Genomic DNA, 10435 nt, shown 5'->3' on the forward strand with positions numbered 1-10435 from the left:
ATACTGCTTTAGCAACATTCCACAAATTTTGATGTTTTGTTTTATTAATTCAAAATATCTTCTGATTTCATTCTTGGTTTCATCTTTGACCCCTGGATTTAGAAGTGTGTTATTTAGTTTCCAAATATTTGGGGGGATCGTCTAGATAGCTTGCTTTTACGTATTTCTAAGTTAATTTCTCTGTAGTGAAAGAAGATGTTTTGCATGATTTGATTCCTTTCAAAATTTTTGAGACTTGTTTTATGATCTGAAAAAAGGTCTATCTTGGCAATGATCCATGTGCACTTGAAAAAAATGTGTGTTCTGCTGTTGTTGGGAAGATAGTTTTATAAATGTTGGTAAGGTCAAGTTGGTTGATAGTGTTGTTCTGAATCATTACTGATTTCCTGTTCATTTGTTCTATCAGTTATTGAGAAAGAGGTATTGAAAATTCCAACTATAATTGAAAGTTTATTTCTCTTTGCAGTCTGTCACTTTTGCTAATGTATTTCAATGTTCTGCTGTTAGATGTTTAACATTAAGCTTTGTTATGTCTTCCTCATGAATGGACCCATTCTTTCCTAATGAAATGACATTCTTTGTGACTAGTGATATTTTTTTCTAAAATATACTTTGTCCGATATTAGCATTGCCATGTCAGTGCCGAGCTGATAGAGAAGGGAAAGTTCGATGGTGAGATGCCCAGTTTGAAGAATGCACAAAAGGCTGACGTGAGAATGAAACAGAAGGCACCAATTTATTGTGGGGAGCGCAGTATTGTACACACTTCTCCTGCTTCCCATTTCTTGTGCTCCCCTTCTGCTCTCCAGGGGACTGCATGGCTCCACACAGGTCAGAGTACAATAGTGGCATTCAGCCACACATGTGTGATACAATAAACTGAAGTATGTTTACATAATTTAGGTGCAGGTGCCCTACTACACTAATGTAACACTCTAAATCCAGGATTCTATTACTAGCTGTGAGCCTGGATCACAGCCAGACCTGGGACCCACCAGACCTGAGACCCACACTCCACCCCTACAGGGTTGCGGTGCAGGATTTGTCCTGGAGGGCTCTGTCTTGGGCCCACAATCCGCTTGCCATTCTTGGAGTGGCTTAGTCCTGTGGGGCATCACCCCCGGAGTACTCTTTATCCACCATCTTTCTGGGTGCTGCTCAGCACACCAGAGGCATTGTGACACAGCAACTTGTGCTCGAGCCCATGTCAATGATAGTCTCCATCATTTCACTACCTATTCCCTGGTATGAGCCATCTGTGTACTAGGCATCCTCAGGGATGGGAGTCCGACCCTCTACATAGAGACTTGGTATATTTCCCATCTTAGCAGGCTCCACCAGGAGCTCTGCTTGGACAGTGTGGGGGTCTGTGCAATTCCCATACAAGGAGTCTTACTTAAGACCATAGTCACCCCTCCACGGGGTACGTAGACTGCACAATTACGGGATTAGGGCCAATGATGGCCTCACTGGCCAGGAGGGCTGCATATATGGCAGCCAGTTGTTTATCAGAGAATACCACACTGCCGCACTTTTCCACAATTGGGACCAGAGCCTATTGTCACCTTCTGGGAATCGTGCTTCTGCCACAAGCCCCATCCAAACCCTGCATCATCCACCTGCACTGTAAGCAGGAATGGAAGGGCTGGAACTACAACACATAGCATTTGGGCTGTGCTACAGCTCCCTTTGTAGCCTGAAAGGCCTCTTCTATTTGGGGGTTCCAATCCCATTGGTCATCCCATTGCATTAAATGATGCAGAGGTTGCATCAAGGAGGCAAAATGAGGGATGAACATTATCCAAAATCCCAGCAGTCCCAAATAGGTTTGGAGCTGCTTCACAGTGTCAGGTCAGAGATATGCCTGTATCTTATCAATCACTGCCTCCAGCACTACTTTTGTCTCACTCCACCAGACAACTCCCAAGAATTTGACAGAGAACCCAGGTCCCCGGACCTTGTCCTCGTTGACTGCCCAATCCCAGTCAGCGAGAGCTTCTCACAGGCTGGTTGCCACTGCTTCTAGTTCTGTAAGAGAATCAGAGGTTAGCATTATGTCATCAATGTAATGATACAAGTACACTGCCGGCAGTCGTTTCCACGTGGCTAAATTTTGAACCACGAGACAATGGCACAGGATAGAGCTAGAGAAAAAGGCATTTGCCAAGTCCACCACATAATGGTATCGTCCAAGTTCATGTGACGACCGGTCCATGATGTACGTGATGTTCGGCATGGCAGCATGCAGGGACGGCGTAACCTTATTCATTCCCGAGGCTTCAGGTCAACTGGCTCCCTTGCCAACCGAGTGTTCCAGCCGAATCCCTAATCAGGGAGATAATCGGCCAGCCCCACCTCATGGGTTGTGGCTTTCCCGGGAATAAAAGTCAATTGCTGGTCAGGGCACAGCTGATTCCACAGCGCCAGCAGCACTTCATTAAGTTGCTGCTCATTCTTTTCCGCAGTGACCCTGCCACCAGGAGAGCAAACCGCATTTGCTTGTGGCTCACTCTCACAGCTGAACAGGCCGGGCACTGCTCTGCTCCTGCTTTTTGGTCACACCTCCCTCCGTGCACTGGCTGGTCTGGGAGTGCGGTAGGCAGTAGGGAGCACGCTTAGGTGGAATGCTCCTTGCGTTTCATTTCCACATTGCCCAACCTAGCCATAGCGGATGTCATCTTGTGGATCTGCCTATCCACGTATGGGGATAACAGTGCCACCATGGCAGCAAAAGTACCAGCCAGGCCAGAAGCCAAAATCAAGTCCTTCGCACAGGTTGTAAATACCTCTTCATCGGAGCTTATACACTGGGCGTGAAATATCATCTGTCGCATGACCATTTCCCAAATTATCTGGACCAGATCTAAGTACGTGGTCATCTGCTCACTCTCTCTCTGGCAGCTCCTCCAGATTGGCCCACATTGTCCATGCAGCGGACATGAGCCAGTTAATCAGGGAGTGATTGCCTGCACCCTGCACCGTGTGTGCCACATTCTGGAGGCCCTGCCTGAGGGACAGTATCACCATTATGGAGGCCAGCTGAGCCATCTCTTCCGGAGATAATTCAGTTTCTTCAGCTTCGTCATCCCACAGCCAAAGCAGCCACCCCAGAACCCTTTCCCCATCTCTCTGCCATACCAGTTTCATCAGGAACCAGAGTTCCTCAGGGGTATACTGGATCAAGGTGGTTTGCTTTTTAACCTGGAGGGCATTGTCAGCTTGCCCCCCTGGGGCAATGGCTGTTTCACTTCAACCTGCTGCCATATCACCAGCCGCGCCTGTCATGGTACTTCCGGTAGGCTCCCAGACCTGGACAATGGCAACGACCCATCAGGACCCTATAACATATGTTCTGTTGCCTCCAGCCACTTTTCCAGCCCTTCTTCCTGGCATTGTAGTGGTTGTACCCGCTGAGCTTCCAGGCTGGCTTGCCACAGCACCACTAGGAACATCCAGGTCACCCGACCCGCTGCCTCCTAGTAAGTGGTAGGGACATTTGGCTCCAACATTTCCAGGGCTTTCCAGATGTCCTCCGGACGCAGCTTCACTCCATCCCCAATCCTCCGGGGGCATCCACATAGCCAGATACGCGGCCACAGAGTACCACTGCAGGGGGGCCATATATCCTCCACCCTGGTATCCTCCACCCAGGAACCACCCGGAGCACTAGGGGCTGTACACACCTCAACCTGCCGACTACACCAAGTATCAGTGCTGAGCTGATTGAGAAGAGAAGGTTCGATAATGAGACGCCCAGTTAGAAGAATGCACGAAAGGCCGACATGAGAATGAAAGAGAAGGCACCAACTTTATTGTGGGAAGCGCAGTATTGTACACACTTCTCCTGCTTCCCTTCTTGTGCTCCCTTCTGCTCTCCAGGGGACCTCATGGCTTCACACAGGAGCAATAGTGGCATTCAGCCACAATGCTGATACAATATGATATAATAAGCTGAAGTATGTTTACATATTTTTGCCATAGGTGTCCTACTACACTAATGTAACATTCTAAATCCAGGGTCCTATTACTAGCCACGAGCCTGGATTATAGCCAGACCTAGGACCCACCAAGCCGGGAACCCACATGCCATTCTCACTTTATTTTGAATAGTGTTACCATGGTAAAACTTGCTTCTATCCTTTTAATTTTTTTTAACACATTTATGTCTCTATATTTAAGTGGGTTTCTTGTAGGTGGAAGGTAATCGGGTCTTGTTTTTTTCCTCTGTGTGAAAATCTCTTGCTTTTAATTGGGATATTTAGGCCATTTGCATTTAATGTGACTATATCTCAAATGTCTGTTTTAAATTAAAGCACTCATTATATCTCAATAATCACATTAAATATAAATAATCCCATTATATATCAATAATCACATTAAATGCAATTAACCTAAATATGTAAAATTTTTGGCCATTCTTCTTCAAATATCTATCCTTTGCTTCTCCCTTCTCCGCCAGGAACTCCACTGACAGGTGCATTAATCCATTTGGAGTTGTCCCACAGTGAACTGATACTTCGGGCTCTTTTTATTTTTATTTTCTTTAGTTATTTTTAGTTTCATCTTGGATAGCATCTGTAGGTATATCTTCAGGCTCACTAATTTTTTTCTTCTGCAATGTCTAAATCAGCTGTTAATCCCATCCAGTGAAATTTTTCATCTTAAACATTGTTGTTTTCTTTTCTAGAAGTTCAGTTTGGGTCTTTTTAAAATATCTTTCATACCCTTACTTAACATGTTCAATATTTTCCCTAGTTTCTTAAGTAAATGGAATATGGTTATAGTTTTAATCTTTTCTACTAATTCTGTCATCAATGTATTTTCTAGGTCAGTTTCAATTGGTTGATTTTTCTTCTCATTAAGGGTCATATTTTTCTGCTTCTTTGCATACTTGTTAACTTTTATTGGACACTGGACCAATCATACTGGATATTGTAAATTTTATTGTGTTAGGGTTGGGGTATAATTGTATTCCTATAAATATTCTTCAGCTTTGTTCAGGGATATGGCTAAACTACCAGGAAACAATTCGATCACTTCAGGTATTATTGTCATGCTTTGTTAGGTGGGAACAGAGCAGCATTTAGTCCAGGGCTAATTTTTTCCCAAAACTGGGACAAAATCTTTCTAAATACTCTATCCAATGCTCTGAAAATTGACCTTAACATAGTCAAGGGAGCCTCATGCTTCAATTAATTTTGTGTTTATTTTGTAAATCTACAGATGGAGACCTTTTAGAGCTCATGATATCGATTTTCTAAATTAAAACTTCTCATTATAAGAATACTGGTTCTTTAATAAAAATCTGTAAAATACAGAAAATCAGCTTGGGGGGAGAATCTCCTATACTTCTACTCCCGAGAGGTAATCCTGTTAACATTCTGGGGGTGTTTCCTTTGCTTTCCTAGGTGACATGAGCTCATTCATAGTAATGGAGGGATTCTCCCCTCCCAAAGTTATAGAACTTTTTAAAACTTCATCAAATTGGGGGTGAGGGAGGCTTCGATTAAATCTAAGGAAAACAACCCATCCTAACATGTGTTTCTTGTTCTCAAAGAGCTTAAGATAAACAACCTGGGAAGCCCCGCGGCTGCTCACGTCTGACCCCAGCCCTAAGCAGCTGCCAGGCCTACAAGTTCGTTTTTAGCCTCCTTCCTTCAGATTTTATAAACTTAAGGAACTGTCAGGAAGTTGACAGAAACTATGGCCATTCCCTCACCCTCTGCAATTTTTTAGGAACCCTTGGTTCACGGCTGCCCTTCCAGTCTCAGGGAAGGCTGTCCCTTGGACAAGATGTGATATCAGTATACCTCCAGTAGTTTGGTTTTTGTTTGTTTGTTTGTTTGTTTTTTGTTTTTTGTTTTTTGTTTTTTGCTTAAGGAACATTCGAGTGCTTGCCATGTGCTGAGACTTATTCTTGTCTGGGGTTTTACAGAATGACTCCCTGCTCTGGAGGACATCATAGGCTGGAGGGGGAGATAGCATATAACCTAGGAACTGTTAACACTGAGTACATGATCCCCTGTGTTGTTTCAAGACATCAAAGATCTTTGAGGGAAAGGAGGGCAGAACTTTACCTCACCCTCTGCTGGGGGTATCAGAAGAGTTTTTTGTATTTGTTTGGTTTTGTTACAAGAACACCAAATATACTTTACTAGCACGCGCACAAAAAAAGGCATAACAAGACAACAAGTGGAAACATACATTAGTAGTCAAAGGGTTAGTGTTGCATACAAACAGCTTTCCATTTTTGTAGCCTTGGCAATAGCCATAGGGATGTAAAGTAACATTCTACAGCAGCAAGTTAGGAAACTAAGGACCATTCGCTCACCAGTGGTTCAGAGCACATTAACCAAAAGACACAAGAATGGATTTAACCACTTTAGTGCAAATGTCTAAGATAAAATTGTAAATTCAGTTCAATACAAAGAAGCAAACACTAGAACTTATTACTACTTCCAAAATAGCTCACTCTAATAGTATTGCATACAATTCTAAGTGATAAAAAGGTGCTAAGTAAAGTTTTTTACAGATATAATGGTTGTAGAGTATCTTTTAAATCTGTAATTTAGGTTTCAGATTTTCTATTTAAAATCAACTGCATTGAAATTCTAGAAATTGTGTTCAAGCAATTCAGCTATGAGTTTACAACAGAGATAAATACTGTCATCCAAATTATTAATTACAGTTTAACAATAATCTTAATATCAGCAATCACTGTAGTTACTATTATCTGACTTGTATGGGCATCTTCTAGTCTCATTTTCTTCATAGTTCACAAACTCATCATGAGGATAGGAAAAGATCCAACTTTAATGAATCAACAATTAGACAGTACATGTCTACTTTAAAAATCACACACAGAACTACATTGCAGCCACTATTCCAAATGTCTGTTTTAAGTTAAAGCACTCATTTAAAAAAATAATAATACCCCAGTCTTTAAATAAAATTCTACCAATTGTATAAGTCGGAAATTGTAAGAACTACTATTTAGAAAACCTGGTTTATGTAACAGTACCTTTTTCAGAAGAGACAAGGAGATTGACTATAAACTATATCAACACTTAAGTGAACTGCACTAAGTCCACATGGCCAGAAAATTGCTTTTTTTCCCTAAAGGAAGGCAGTCTTTATTTTTTGGACTTCCAAAGCTTGATTTATTGTCACTACACACATTGCTACTTTGGGAAGTTTGTAGAAAATTTCTTAGAAAAAAATAATAATTTCAAACATTAGTCACACTGTTCAAATACTCATTCGATATTAATAATTTGTTGTTCGGTAAGAAATAGAATTCTTCACAGCAAATGCCCAGAGTTGTCTCATTCAATTACTTCAGCCATTAAAAATCAAACAGCTAAATCAGCAAAATATTGTCTCTATCTAGGTTGTCTCGATAGGCACCACATTTATCTAACAGCCAATCACATCTGACAGATACTAACATTAAGCTTACGTATTACACTGAAAAAAACCTAACACAGATATGTGTGCCTGCTATTGGCATACTGTCCGATACACATAAAAGCAGATCTAGCCCTTTGAGAACAGGAGAGTTCACTTTGCCTTGACTGGTTCTCATTCTAACCAGCAAATGCTAACTTATTGTTTATAGTAACACTCTTTTTAAAAATCCTGTAACATTGGTGATAAAGGGAGCCCATCAATTCCATCATATGTAGTGCATCTGTAGATTCCTTCATGGCAGATATATTGCAGGCTAAAAGGGAAAGCCCTATTTAGTGACATAGCGAGCAATGGTTCAAAAAACATGCAAGAACTGAGATTTTTATAATGTTCCAAAAGTCCTGTTATAGTGCAAGAGTGAAATACACAGGGATCGTGAACATCAAAACTAAAGTTATGATTCCATTGTTAAATTTTGGCATGCAGGAACCTGTTGTAGCAACAGAAGCTCACAGAGAAGAGGACTCTCATGCAGACTCCTCGAGCAAAAATGTACCTTCAGGTTTCCCTTCAAGAAGAGCTTCCACTTTATAACAGTCTATCACTCCCCTGTAACAGGGACTACCTATATCTGAAGCAAATCAGTCACGAGGCAGTGTATGTAATGAATCTGTGTATGGACTTTCTAAGCTCCCTGTCTACTAACATGGGCATAGCTCTCTCTAGACACCTGGCTTTACTTCTGCCTACGTGACTGCGAACACAGGGTAGTTGTATCCTCTTATGAGTCACGATTAGCTTGTGAAATTGCAGAATTGTCTCACTTATTTCAGTCATTCCAGGAGTTAACTTTGGAACCAGGTTATGTAATTAATTGACCTGTGCAGTGGCTTCAAATGTATGTGTCTGTGCATCGGGAGGGGGTCGACCCCTTATTCAATACTACGCTGCCTTCTTTCTTTAAGCTTATCTTCTTTATCTTCTATGGGAGCCAAGGATCGATCAAATGTATCAAAAAAAAAAAATGTTGAATGTGGGCTCATAGGGGCTATATGCTATTTAATCGAATGTCATTTGGGGACTAAATTTGAGCCAGCAGGAAAAGGACATTTCCCAAGCATTAATTCAGAGATATATTTTTTTTCTTTTATTATAAAAAAGGGGGCTTTGATTGTTCGTCATAAGTTCTCATGGAAAAACATAAGCCTGCAGTATACTGCAACATCTGTCTTAGTGACTTCCTACACTTGTGCTGGAAATGTTGTTCTTATCATGTATGGAGCTTACGTCATATCACCTCTCCTTTGACATCCACTTCAAGTCTTACTAAACTTTTTATCAGCATCCAGTGAATTCCATGTGTTTGTAGAACAAGAATGTTTTTTCTTCTCACCCCATGGAGCACGTCAAGAGGAAGAGGCTCCTTTTGTAAGTCTCGTTCCTGGGGTGACACGAATCATTATCCGTGTCAATGCCTATTTCAACAATCTGAGGAATTTCAGTGGCAGCATTTTGGTTTCTCCTTGTAGAATTATTTGAAGAGTTTAGATTTTCTCCAAAGGAACTGCTTTGTTGCCGAGGAGCTGAGTCTCCTATACTGATGTTTTTCTCTTCGACAGACAAACATCTGCTGGAACTCATATCCACATTTTCACCACAGCTTCCTCCTTCACGAAAGAAGACATTCTGACACCCGTATTTGAAGTTATCCCACATTTCCCCCACATACACCCACTTTATCCATTGATTTAAGATTGTAGCCAATAGCAGGTGGGGCTTTGGAGGGGCAGGATTCCTTTAAAAGGGCTTCAGAGGAATAGGAGCTTTGAAGGAAATGTGTGGTTCCTCTGGCCACAGATACTTATGGTGTCCTTAACCTGCTACACCTACTGAAAATTGCCCACTATTTTTCATTCCTCTGGTAGAATCTGATTCTCTGTGACATCTTAATACATCTTATAAATGGTGCATGGGAGACAGAGCAACTCTGCTCTCCCGCTCCGCTAATACCCTAGGGTGCCCCTTCTCTTCCAGATAACACATGTATTTTTATCAGTGGCCTACAGGCAAACCAAAATAATATTTATTAACCCTTTATTGTGTACCAGTCTCTCTTCTACACAAAAGTTAACGCATTCTTCTGCACAACAACCCTACTCCTGTTTTCTAGTTGAAGAATCCAAGGTACAGGAGGTTCCTCTACCCTAAATTCCACCTGAGGCCTCTAATTCTACCATTTTATCTACTGCTGAGCATCTGTAGTAGTCATGAGTCCAATAGTGCAAATTTCTGACCTAGGAAAAGGGAGAGGTGGTGCCACCAAAAGGAAAAGAAGCAGAGTTCAAATGAAGGGCAATTCATACTTCCTGAGTTTATGTGATGGTGCAGATACTTTACAGGCGTTATCATATTTCATCATTACTTCTTCTAATATCTATCTTGGAAGAAGGGACCATTATCTATATTGTCCAGGGTAAGAATCTAAGACCAAGAGTTTGCCCAATGTCACAGCTATTCAATGTCAATGTTAGAATTCAAACCCAGGATAGATGCCAAATATTGGGCCTTTCTTCTACTCAGTGCTGCTTCAGTTTGGGGAAAGGTGTCCTTTTGGTACTTTTGAACTGAAAAACCCAAATAAGTACACTGGATGCCTCTGTGTCTCTGCTTCCTCTCCTTGACCCCCTATGCATACACCCTGATGCCTGTGGGTTTTACATTCCTTCATAACATCCCACAAATATTCATTGAGCACCTACTATATATCTGACACCTTTCTAGGTCCTGGAAATATAGTAATGAACAAAAGTCACTATCATTCCATGGAGTGGTGGGGTACACAAACAAAAACAAAAACAAAGGCCTCTCCCTCTTCCCAAAGAATCATTCTCAGGTGCACTGCCAGAGGTCACATAAACCTCATAGGGGTCTAAACAAAGGGACATATTAAAATACTGGATTGAGAAAGTAAACAACTTAATCATCAGGTAACATCTTTTTGCAAGTCAGATGTTTCCAATCATTT

The 10435-nt window shown here is 41.6% G+C and overlaps 1 pseudogene; it reads right to left on the reverse strand.

Moving 5' to 3' along the window:
- Window positions 1–7560: 7560 nt before the first annotated feature.
- LOC120597595 (suppressor of cytokine signaling 5-like) lies at window positions 7561–9829 on the reverse strand (annotated as a pseudogene).
- Window positions 9830–10435: the final 606 nt, after the last annotated feature.

This window comes from Pteropus medius, unplaced genomic scaffold (genome assembly GCF_902729225.1).
Source record: "Pteropus medius unplaced genomic scaffold, Ma_sr-lr_union100, whole genome shotgun sequence".
NCBI classification, from domain to species: domain Eukaryota; kingdom Metazoa; phylum Chordata; class Mammalia; order Chiroptera; family Pteropodidae; genus Pteropus; species Pteropus medius.